General features: G+C 45.4%; 1 long non-coding RNA gene across 1 annotated transcript in view; it reads left to right on the plus strand.

Moving 5' to 3' along the window:
• The window catches only part of LOC136019930 (uncharacterized), a 42809-nt gene extending 34055 nt beyond the window's left edge, over positions 1-8754 (plus strand). The window contains exon 4 of the long non-coding RNA XR_010615122.1: positions 8211-8754. This is a non-coding gene — a long non-coding RNA (uncharacterized LOC136019930). The remainder of the gene's footprint in view (positions 1-8210) is intronic.
• The last annotated feature ends 3895 nt before the right edge of the window (positions 8755-12649 follow it).

Here is a 12649-nt window from a genome sequence, read left to right on the forward strand (position 1 = left end):
CTAAATAAAAAATTCACATTAGCAAGCCAACAGTGTTTAGATTCATCTGTTTTTTGGTGCTTTGGGAAGACTATAAATGAAGAGTTAATTGAACAACAAAATACGTATCAGACAATCCCACAACTCATTTTTCAATAATTGTTTCTTCTCTTAAGAGAACATTGCCTCTCTCACAGATGGTCAGAGTGATGCATTTGGGGAAATCAGCCAAACTTGGCTTTCTTCCTGGTCTCTCTGTTTAGTAACTGCAGCATTTAACCCCAGAAGTATTATTTAACTTTGCTCCAGATACCATTTTAATCAATGGAACTAGGCTTCACAGTTGGAAAATTCCTTTTAAGGTCTCTGAACACTATTTTTTTTTTTTTTTTTTTTTTTACTGTTTTGGACTTAGGAAACAAACTCCTCCAAAATAAAGTTTGCTTACTTTTAAATCACTGGAAAAGGGATTCCTGAAACATGACTTGTAGAGAGGTCTAATTATCATATTACAAGGAAATGATCTTCCAGAAATTAAATCAGTGGTGTGAAGGAAAAAAGATCTACTCCCACCTCATACATATGAAGGAAAAATAGATTAAACAGTAGAAACATTCACGTAGAAGGTGGATGATCTGACTGTTGGGTTGAGTTCCTAGTCTCAGACTAAAATCTGTGTCTTAGCCTCTGTGGTTTAGTACCTTGTACTTATAATAGTATTTTCATAACAAGCAGCACTGGTATAAACCTGAACGTGCAAAAATGGTGAGGTGCTGAAGTGTTAGTAGAGTGGGATTGCATAAGGACAGCTTAATACTTCATGCATGTCTATGTGGGGGCACTTGGGAAAGGGATCACAGAATCACAGAATCCCAAGGGTTGGAAGGGACCTCAAAAGATCATCTAGTCCAACCCCCCTGCAAGAGCAGGGTAACCTACAGTACATCACACAGGAACTTGTCCAGGCGGGCCTTGAATATCTCCAGTGTAGGAGACTCCACAACACCCCTGGGCAACCTGTTCCAGTGCTCTGTCACTCTTACAGTAAAGAAGTTCTTCCTGATGTTAACGTGGAACTTCCTATGCTCCAGTTTACACCCATTGCCCCTTGTCCTATCACTGGATATCACTGAAAAAAGCCTAGCTCCATCATCCTGACACCTACCCTTTACATATTTGTAAACATTGATGAGGTCACCCCTCAGTCTCCTCTTCTCCAAGCTAAAGAGACCCAGCTCCCTCAGCCTCTCCTCATAAGGGAGATGTTCCACTCCCTTAATCATCTTTGTGGCTCTGCGCTGGACTCCTTCAAGCAATTCCCTGTCCTTCTTGAACAGAGGGGCCCAGAACTGGACGCAATATTCCAGATGCGGCCTCACCAAGGCTGAGTAGAGGGGGAGGAGAACCTCTCTTGACCTACTAACCACACCCTTTCTAATGCACCCTAAGATGCCATTTGCCTTCTTGGCCGCAAGAGCACATTGCTGGCTCATGGTCATCCTCCTATCCACCAGGACCCCCAGGTCCCTTTCCCCTTCGCTACTTTCCAGCAGGTCAACCCCCAACCTGTACTGGTCCATGGGGTTGTTCTTCCCCAGATGCAAGACTCTACACTTGCCCTTGTTAAATTTCATCAAGTTTCTCCCCGCCCAACTCTCCAGCCTGTCCAGGTCTCGCTGAATGGCAGCACAGCCTTCTGGTGTGTCAGCCACTCCTCCCAGTTTTGTGTCATCAGCGAACTTGCTGAGGGTGCACTCAGTTCCCTCATCCAGGTCATTGATGAAAATATGAAACAGCACCGGTCCCAGCACCGACCCCTGAGGGACTCCACTAGTCACAGACCTCCAGCTAGATTCTGCGCCATTGACCACAACTCTCTGCCTTCTTCCTTTCAACCAGTTCTCGATCCACCTCACTACTTGATCGTCAAGCCCACACTTCCTTAGCTTATCTATGAGGATGCTGTGGGAGACAGTATCAAATGCCTTACTGAAATCAAGAAAAACTACATCTACCGCTCTACCATCATCCCTCCACCTAGTCACTTCCTCATAGAAGGCTATAAGGTTGGTCATACATGACTTCCCCCTCATAAAACCATGTTGGCTGTTCTTAATGACACCCTCATCCTTGATATGCCTAGTGATGGAGTCAAGAATAAGTTGTTCCATCACCTTTCCAGGGATGGAGGTAAGGCTGACCGGTCTATAATTACCCGCGTCCTCCTTCTTGCCCTTCTTATAGACTGGTGTGACCTTTGCCATCCGCCAATCCTCAGGCACCTCGCCCGTTTCCCACGACTTACCAAAGATGATGGAGAGTGGCCTAGCAATGACCTCCGCCAGCTCCCTCAGCACCCGTGGGTGCATTCCATCCGGACCCATCGATTTACAGATGTCCAGATTGCATAGCTGATCCCTAACCCAATCCTCATCTACCAAAGCAAACTCCTCCTTTGTCCTGACTCCTTCTGGGGCTATAGAAATCCGGGGCCCTCGGGGAGAGTCTGCAGGAGTAAAGACAGAGGCAAAGAAGGCATTCAGCACCTCTGCCTTCTTTATATCCTCTGTCTCCAGGGCACCCACTTCGTTCAGCAGTGGGCCTATATTGCCTCTTGTGTTAGTTTTATTTGCTATGTATTTGAAGAAGCCCTTTCTATTGTCTTTAACCCGACTAGCAAGATTGAGTTCCAAGGAGGCCTTAGCTGTCCTAATTGCCTCCCTACATCCTCTAACAACTGTCCTATATTCCTCCCAAGCGGCCAGCCCCTCCTTCCATAATCCATAGATTCTCCTTTTCCACTTGAGTTTGCCCAGCAGCTCCTTGTTTAACCACGCCGGTCTCCTAGATCCCTTACTTGACTTCCTACTCATTGGGACGCTCCGATCCTGAGCTTGGAAGAAGCGGTCCTTGAATGCTAACCAACTATCTTGAGCCCCTTTACCGCCTAGTACACTTTCCCATGAGACTTCCCTTAGCAGTTGACTGAAGAGGCCAAAGTTGGCCCTTCGGAAATCCAGAACTGTGGCTTTGCTAGGTATTCTATTCCTCCCACACAGGATCCTAAACTCCACCATCTCATGGTCACTGCAGCCAAGGCTGCCATTGACCGTCACCACTTCGACCAAACCCTCCTTGTTGGTGAGTACTAAATCCAGCAGCGCTGCTCTCCTAGTTGGTACGTCCACCATTTGCATTAAGAAATTATCATCAATGCACTCGAGGAACCTCCTAGACTGTGAATGACTGGCTGTGTGAGTCTTCCAGCAAATATCGGGGTAGTTAAAGTCCCCCACGACGACTAAGGCATGTAGTCGCGAGGCTACTTCCAGTTGCCTGTAGAAAGCCTCATCAACTCCTTCGTCCTGATCAGGAGGTCTGTAATAGACCCCTACAACTGTATCACCCGTGCCAGTCAGCCCCTTGATTCGTACCCACAGACATTCCACTTGCTCCTCATCTGACCCCGGACAGAACTCAATACATTCTAGTTGCTCTCTCACGTAAAGAGCAACTCCACCACCTCGCTTCGCTGACCTATCTTTCCTAAAAAGGACATAGCCATCCATGACCACATTCCAGTCATGTGAACTGTCCCACCATGTCTCTGTAACTACACTTGAGTCCTACTCAGGAGTGCTCAAGCCTAGGTAACAGCCAGATTACCTAATTACACTGAAAGCTCATTGTATCTGAAAGTATTTACAGGCAGCTTCCACATCTGTATTTTGCTTAGTGTGCTTATGTTACATAAAACTGGGAGAACTTCTCTTTTTCTCCTTATACACATTGCTCCTATCAATGTCCCACTTCTCTAGCAAGGCAATAGGGAATAAATAGCCTCCATAAGGGAGATGCAGCCTCCTTCCCAAGCAGTACAGCCTCCCTCCATCAACTGCTCAGACACTGGATTAATTGATCAATCTCTTCATATGATTTTGGACATAATGGAGATGTTGCTAATCCCAGAGTACCTGCATACAGAAAACTTTCTGATTCCTTCCACAGTGCAGGAATCCTGTGCCAGAGTACACACGAGGAGCTGGCAGCAATTTCTCTGTACAGAGCAGCAGCTTATCCAGTAAATTAATAGTTTGTCATCCTGGACTAAACGGAGATAAAGTAGAAGCTAGTTCTTAAACACAAATAGATAGATCTGGAGAGAGAAAAATACTGCCAAAGGAATTGAGACAAGACAAGCAGTCTACTACAATTTATCAAGTAGCTCCCAATAAAAATACAAGTACTCACTATGTTTTGATGTAGTGAACAGTACCAAGGATGCAAATGTAAAGCACATATGCTTCTCCACAGCATCAAGACTCACAAGCAGATGCTGGGTATACAGCAGTACATTCAATACTGCCGCTTGTGGAGGTACACTCTGCCACACTGAGATGGCACAAAGCTTTCTCTGAGACGTTTCAAGCGCTCAACCATCCTAGGACTGGATCACAAAAAAGGAAGGTCAAAATAATCTTCTGCTACCTGCAGTCTTCCTGCCTCATCCAGCATGCAAACTGATTATTTGTCCTGCAAGAAATTTCTGACATCAGTTAGCAAGCAAGAGCTAAGGAGAAACACTAGGTTCACATGAAACATTGAAATCCTCTTACCTAGATCAGTCTATAGGAAAAAAAATAAGCTAAACTTCATGCCATAATTCACTGCCCCCTGGAAGTGTTTAAAAAACATGTAGATGAGGTCCTTAGTGACATGGTGTCGTGGTTTAAACCCAACCACAAAAGCTCATTCACTCACTTCCCTCCCCCCCCCCTTTTCTTTTTCTCCCTCTATCTTTCCTTCCCCCCCACCCCTGACCCTCCCCGCTCCTGGAGGGATGGAGAGGAAAATCGAGAGAACGTAACTCCCACGGGTTGAGATAAGAACAGCCCAGTAACTAAGGTATAACACAAATCACTGCTGCTACCACCAATGATAATATTGATAAGAGAAAATAACAAGAGAATACAATACCACCGCCAAACGAGTTCGATCCCCCCTGAAGAGAGAGTGTGCCCTTCCAGGTAACTCCCAGTTACCTCCCTGGGCATGACGTGCTGTGGTACGGAATACCTCTTTGGCTAGCTTAGGTCAGGTGTCCTGTCTCTGCTTCCTCCTGGCCTCCCCTTGTCCCCGGCAGAGCATGAGACTCACAAAGTCCTTGGCCAGAATAAACATTACTTAGCAACAATTAAAAACAATCGGTGTTATCAGCTCTGTTTCCAGGCGGGAAGTCAAAACACAGAGCGTGCACCAGTTACTAAGAAGGAGCAAAACGGCTCCTGGTAAACCCAGGACACATGGGTTAGTGGCAGGCTTGGCAATGGGGTAAAGGTTGGACCTGATGATCTTAAAGGTCTTTTCCAACCTGGTAGATTTTATGACTCTGTGATTCTAAACTCAGGCACTTTTACTGAGGAGCTGCCCCCTGAATGTTCTTAAATAAAACTGTATATTCCACAAGCCAGAATGGTTCCCAGAAAGGAACAAGGTAAGGTATGTGCTTGACAGGACAAGGCTTTTTGTTTATTTACAGAAGATAAGCACAGTTTAGTTTCTTTATCTTCTTTTATTCTTAAAAGCTGCAGCATTTCAGATCGCAGTTCTAAACACATATAGCTAAGACAACAGATACGTAATTATTGGTCCTTTCAAGAACCTAAATGTTATAAATTATTTAAGAAATCCTTTTTTGGAGACAAACAAAACTTCATCTTTTGTCTTGAATCTGCCCTATGTAAGTATAGATCTGCTATTTCATAACCACCATGTTTTAAACACACAGCCATATAAAGACACGCATATCTATACGTACGTATGTACATGTATATAAGTACCCGTATATACAAATCATAAGGCTAAATCTTACCATCTTTCTTGTCTGTGATTTTATATGTGTATAAAATTAACACCCCTCCCCCCCCCCCTCCCCCCCCCCCCTTGGTTCTCTTTCTAACTCTTTTACTAACAGTAAGGGGAGGGGGGGGGGGGAGGGGTGTTAATTTTATTCATAATTTATACAGGAAAATATTTTTAATATAAGAACAATTGTTTAATGCCCTGAAGAGTAGTAGATGAGTGCTGACAGATTAATTTCATTTCCCCATCTGACAAAAACTTCCTTTCTGTGTACCTATTTCCTCTGCCTTTTTTTTTTCCTTTTCCCTCTTTAATCCTCATAAATCATCCAAAGTTCCTGATTTGTTCCAGACCAATTAAAACTCTTGGCTGGGTGCAGACCTGGAAATAACAGTCTGACTCTGAAGCAGAAATTCTTCTTCATAATTAAAATCTGTGTTTACAAAAAAGGCGTTTTCCATACTTTAGTTATTATATTCATTGCTCTGCTATGTAGCTTCTGGAGAGTTAAATTTCTTTATGAATTTTCTATTCTTTTTTGTAATATAGGAAGGTGAAGTATAAAGGCAAGAGAACTGCACATTTCACTTTTTCTTCTCCATGCACAGATGAATGAAGTTCCATGTTTCTACACACAGATTGGCGGAGTTGGATCTTTCATTATTCTACTCATTTTTGGCTGTCTCTTGAAGAAATTGCCTAGCAATCACTAAACAGTCACTTATACAGAGGGATGACAATACCAACTGGACACGCTGTTTTGATTCCAAGTTTAAGAATGTTACGGGCACTACAAACTTCTAGTTAACACTTCCACAACCCTCTTCCTGCAGAGGTGTAAGAAGTAGACAGGAGTTACTCCCAGTAATTCAACAATTTACTTAGAAAATATTACCACCACGATCCACAACAGCCTCCTGCAACTCTTTCTGCTTTAAATCTTGACAATCCCTTTAACAGGCCACAGGGACACACAGTTCTCATTTGCAGAAGGAAGGGCTCCATTTGCCTACTTACAATAATTCCACACCATCACATTACTGTTTAGGACTAAATTTTTAACATCCCGGTGGGATTTAGAGCTCTGTATGGAATGACAGCCACATATAAAAGAATAGAAATGATCATTCCTGTTTAAACATACACCAAATTTACTTAACATAAACCAATAAATAAATAGCTGAGTACTCTAAATAGGTAATGACTAACTCATACTGGCCTTTAGAAAGTTGGCATTAAACACTATTATTATTATTATTAGAGTTGAATAAAAGCAGTTACTTGATAGAATTATTTTGTTTCTTTTGTATTCTCTTTAATAGGGATCTGTAAATTAGACACAAACACAATTGTGCATTATGAACAAATCACAAACTTTCCTGCATTAATGTACTACAGCTACTCTGGAATAAACTAAACCCTGAAACTTAATATTTAGGGATTACCTGTATAGCAAGGCATTTATTTTTAATCTGTTAAAATAAACTGCTTCTGTTTAACGTTTGGTTTGCATTCTGCACAAACTTCCTTTATAGCATATCTAACTGTATTTAAATTGTTTCAGCTGCTGGATAGGTATGCTTAAGATCCGTTTTCATAACACTCACTGCTTTCTAAATAAACAAAAGGTCTCTTCCCCCAGTAACTACTGGATAATTGCCAGCAGAGGTGTTAGCAGATGATCATCCATGCAAGCAGCTTTTCCAGTGGGACAGACACTTGCCTTGCCACTCCAGATCACAGTAATGCTCCCTCCTATTTGCCAGAGAGCTGCTCGTCTGTGTGATCCATAACCTCTTAATCTGTAACATGCAGGTTATTTTAAGCAGTTTAAAAAGAACTCACTTTCACTAAACCAAATCTTTGTACTCTAATAGATTAAGGAGAGCAAACATAAAAAGCTCTGCTGTCAACTGTCAGAGAGCGATAACATGCGGCATGTGGGAAAGGTTGCTTCAATCTGCTCTGGTAAAGGAGACCTGTCCACAGTTTGAAGTGTACAGAAAGGAACCCAGTTCTGCGAGGAAATAGGATTTTTCATTTTCTGGAAGAATGATGGGCATGATGAAGACACTTAAAGAGTTAATAAAAGAGGCCCTAAGTGCACCTGGCAGTTGACCGAGGATTAGGAGCTAGTTTCTATGTTGTGGGTTTGCGGTGTTTTTCTGTGTTGTTTATTGGTTGTTTGGTTGGTTTGGGCCTTTTTTTTTAAACAATTCCTTTTCTTGTCATAAGACTTTTTAAACAGATGATTTTTTAGCACCTTAAAAAGCATCATCTACATTTAGCTTTTTCAAAAATAAATATAGTTTTATCTGAATAACCTTTTTCTGGCCCAATGATTGGTAAAATATTTTCTGGCTTTCCAGGCTCCCTCGTCCTGCCTATGTTGCAGTGTGACAGTATCAGAACTAGCTTAATCTCAGCTCCACAGAGAGGAAGCAAAACAGAGCTGGATGTAAATGAAATTTCTAGCTGTGCAAGAGGACGGCTGACCTGCTCATTCTTATCATACAAACAAAATTTTGCTTGGACTAGGAGACAAACGGCAAAGAGAAACATAAGCAGAGACAGAAAAATTCTGCTCCATTAAGAGGAATGTGCTGAGATGCTGGGCTTGGAGCCAAAACCAGGGCATTGTGCAGCATGGAAGACCAGCTCACCTAGAAACAGTGAGAAAGCAAATAATCTCCACAAAAGCAGTGACTGGAAAAAACCAAACTTCTTTCCAAAGAAACTCTGCCTTCAAGGTACAGAACAGCACTGGGGTAAAAGACCAATACTACAGGTCATCTGAAACATCGGAGATCTTTCCAAAAGTAACAACACGGTGATTTCCCATGCATCATACAAGACCTCAGCTTGTCCTGAATAAGCCATTGCCCCAAACATTGCCATTTCATTTGCAGTTTCATCCTATTCTGAAAATGGAATTTGTACAACTGTCGTGGAAGCTCTGAGCCTTCACACATGCTAGGGAGTGAAAAGCGTAGGTTAGATATGAAACTTTTATTCTTCCTGGCTCCCGACTTGCTGTGGACAAGATGGATGTCTCCCTTCAATATATCTGCCCCTGACCCTGACCACTGGGATGCTTCTGACTGAAAAGGATTGCTTGTCCTGACAGCTGAGAAGAACAGGTACCCTGAATCATATTGAACATCTGAGGTGAGTAGCTTGAGAGAGGACGCCTGCAACACCGGAGCGGAGAGGGGAGAGATCAGCGTCCAGGAGCCTCACCTCAGAGCGACAAGAGCCACTGAGGAGGGAGCCTCAAGTCCTCAACAGGACTTGCCCAGGACTCGGAAGCTCAGCTCCCGCGAGGGGCTGACTCACAGGGGGCGGAGCCAGGAGGAGTGGCACCAGCTGGGAGTGGTTAAAAAACCTTCCCAGGGAGCGCGGCGACCAGAGCCGGCAAGCGGAGAGCGTCGAGGCAGAGCGTCGAGGCAGTTCGCGCAGGCAGGGGAGCGGGCAGGGGAGCGGGCAGGGTAGCGGGCAGGGGAGCGGGCAGGGAAGCGTTCCATCTGCCTCATCGAGAGGACTCGCCTGGAGTACAGGAGGGGGAAGGAGTGCTGAGAGACGTAGACGGATTGATTGACCAGATAGATCATGGTTACAACACGATCGAAGGCTGTAGTGAGTACTAATGTGGGTATCCAGACTGAGCCTTCCTGCAGACATGCAGCTGTGCAGGTCTCTGGCTGCAGCGAATGCCTGAGCCTGGCACTTGTACTGGAGGGAGCCAGTGATACTGCTTGTGTTCGCTGTGAGCAAATAAATGACCTGCTCAGGCAGGTGGCTGAACTGAGGGAGGATGTTGAAAGGTTGAGAGCCATTAGAGAGTGTGAAAGTGAAATAGATTGGTGGAACCACACCCTAAGGCAAGGGCAGAGGGAAGTGGTTCAACAAGCTATGGATCCCCTTCCCTCCTGCCATCAGACAGAAGGAGAGAGCTTAATGGACAAGGATGGATGGAGGGAGGTTCCTCCTCAGAGAGGTAAGTGAAAACCCTCACAATCCCTTCCTCCCTCCCATTTGCCCTTGAATAACAGGTACGAGGTCTTGGAAATTCAGGGCCAGGTGAATGGAGATGGAGAGGCAAATCTATCTAGTGAGTCACCCAGGGCTTGTCACTCACCCCCATGCCTCAGAACTTCCCCAACCAAGAAGAAAAGAAGAGTAATTGTGGTGGGTGACTCCCTTCTGAGGGGAACAGAAGGGCCCATTTGTCGACCGGATCCACCCCACAGGGAGGTCTGCTGCCTGCCTGGGGCTCGGATTAGAGGTGTTAAAAAGAAACTCTCTGAACTGGTGCAGCCGTCTGACTACTATCCGCTGCTGGTTTTTCAGGTTGGCAGTGACGAAATTATTAGGAGGAACGTAAGGGCAATGAAGAGAGACTTCAGGGCCCTGGGACGGCTGGTTAAAGGGTCTGGAGCGCAAGTGGTGTTTGCCTCCATACCTGTTGCAAGCGAGGGTGAAGGGATATATAAGAAGACTCTGCAGGTTAATGTATGGCTACGTGACTGGTGCCAAAGGCAGGGGTTTGGGTTTTTCAGTCACGGGCTGCTGTATGGGACACCTGGTTTGCTGGTGACAGGCGGGATACACCAGTCCCAGAGAAGAAAAAGGGTTTTGGGGCAGGAGTTAGCAGGGCTTATTGACAGGGCTTTAAACTAGTTATGAAGGGGGGAGGGGATTTAACTGGGCCTGTTGGGGACAAGCCCAAGAGGAACATGCTAGGGATTGAAGGATGGCGGGCTAAGGAGGACTATCAATCTCTTGTTTCACTTATGGGAAAGGATAGCTTTTTAGACCCTGCCCCGCAGGGGAAAAAGGGTACTAGGACTGGCTCCCTGAAATGCCTGTACACCAATGCACGCAGCATGGGGAATAAACAGGAGGAGTTAGAAGTCTGTGTGCAGGCTAAAGGTTATGATCTAGTGGCAATTACAGAGACATGGAGGGACAGTTCACATGACTGGAATGTGGTCATGGATGGCTATGTCCTTTTTAGGAAAGATAGGTCAGCGAAGCGAGGTGGTGGAGTTGCTCTTTACGTGAGAGAGCAACTAGAATGTATTGAGTTCTATCCGGGGTCGGATAAGGAGCAAGTGGAATGTCTGTGGGTACGAATTAAGGGACAGACTGGCACGGGTGATACAGTTGTGGGGGTCTATTACAGACCTCCTGATCAGGACGAAGGAGTTGATGAGGCTTTCTACAGGCAACTGGAAGTAGCCTCGCGACTACATGCCTTAGTCGTCATGGGGGACTTTAACTACCCCGATATTTGCTGGAAGACTCACACAGCCAGTCATTCACAGTCTAGGAGGTTTCTCGAGTGCATTGATGATAATTTCTTAATGCAAATGGTGGACGTACCAACTAGGAGAGCAGCGCTGCTGGATTTAGTACTCACCAACAAGGAGGGTTTGGTCGAAGTGGTGACGGTCAATGGCAGCCTTGGCTGCAGTGACCATGAGATGGTGGAGTTTAGGATCCTGTGTGGGAGGAATAGAATACCTAGCAAAGCCACAGTTCTGGATTTCCGAAGGGCCAACTTTGGCCTCTTCAGTCAACTGCTAAGGGAAGTCTCATGGGAAAGTGTACTAGGCGGTAAAGGGGCTCAAGATAGTTGGTTAGCATTCAAGGACCGCTTCTTCCAAGCTCAGGATCGGAGCGTCCCAATGAGTAGGAAGTCAAGTAAGGGATCTAGGAGACCGGCGTGGTTAAACAAGGAGCTGCTGGGCAAACTCAAGTGGAAAAGGAGAATCTATGGATTATGGAAGGAGGGGCTGGCCGCTTGGGAGGAATATAGGACAGTTGTTAGAGGATGTAGGGAGGCAATTAGGACAGCTAAGGCCTCCTTGGAACTCAATCTTGCTAGTCGGGTTAAAGACAATAGAAAGGGCTTCTTCAAATACATAGCAAATAAAACTAACACAAGAGGCAATATAGGCCCACTGCTGAACGAAGTGGGTGCCCTGGAGACAGAGGATATAAAGAAGGCAGAGGTGCTGAATGCCTTCTTTGCCTCTGTCTTTACTCCTGCAGACTCTCCCCGAGGGCCCCGGATTTCTATAGCCCCAGAAGGAGTCAGGACAAAGGAGGAGTTTGCTTTGGTAGATGAGGATTGGGTTAGGGATCAGCTATGCAATCTGGACATCTGTAAATCGATGGGTCCGGATGGAATGCACCCACGGGTGCTGAGGGAGCTGGCGGAGGTCATTGCTAGGCCACTCTCCATCATCTTTGGTAAGTCGTGGGAAACGGGCGAGGTGCCTGAGGATTGGCGGATGGCAAAGGTCACACCAGTCTATAAGAAGGGCAAGAAGGAGGACCCAGGTAATTATAGACCGGTCAGCCTTACCTCCATCCCTGGAAAGGTGATGGAACAACTTATTCTTGACTCCATCACTAGGCATATCAAGGATGAGGGTGTCATTAAGAACAGCCAACATGGTTTTATGAGGGGGAAGTCATGTATGACCAACCTTATAGCCTTCTATGAGGAAGTGACTAGGTGGAGGGATGATGGTAGAGCGGTAGATGTAGTTTTTCTTGATTTCAGTAAGGCATTTGATACTGTCTCCCACAGCATCCTCATAGATAAGCTAAGGAAGTGTGGGCTTGACGATCAAGTAGTGAGGTGGATCGAGAACTGGTTGAAAGGAAGAAGGCAGAGAGTTGTGGTCAATGGCGCAGAATCTAGCTGGAGGTCTGTGACTAGTGGAGTCCCTCAGGGGTCGGTGCTGGGACCGGTGCTGTTTCATATTTTCATCAATGACCTGGATGAGGGAACTGA

The sequence above is a fragment of the Lathamus discolor genome, chromosome 10, assembly GCF_037157495.1.
Source record: "Lathamus discolor isolate bLatDis1 chromosome 10, bLatDis1.hap1, whole genome shotgun sequence".
NCBI classification, from domain to species: domain Eukaryota; kingdom Metazoa; phylum Chordata; class Aves; order Psittaciformes; family Psittacidae; genus Lathamus; species Lathamus discolor.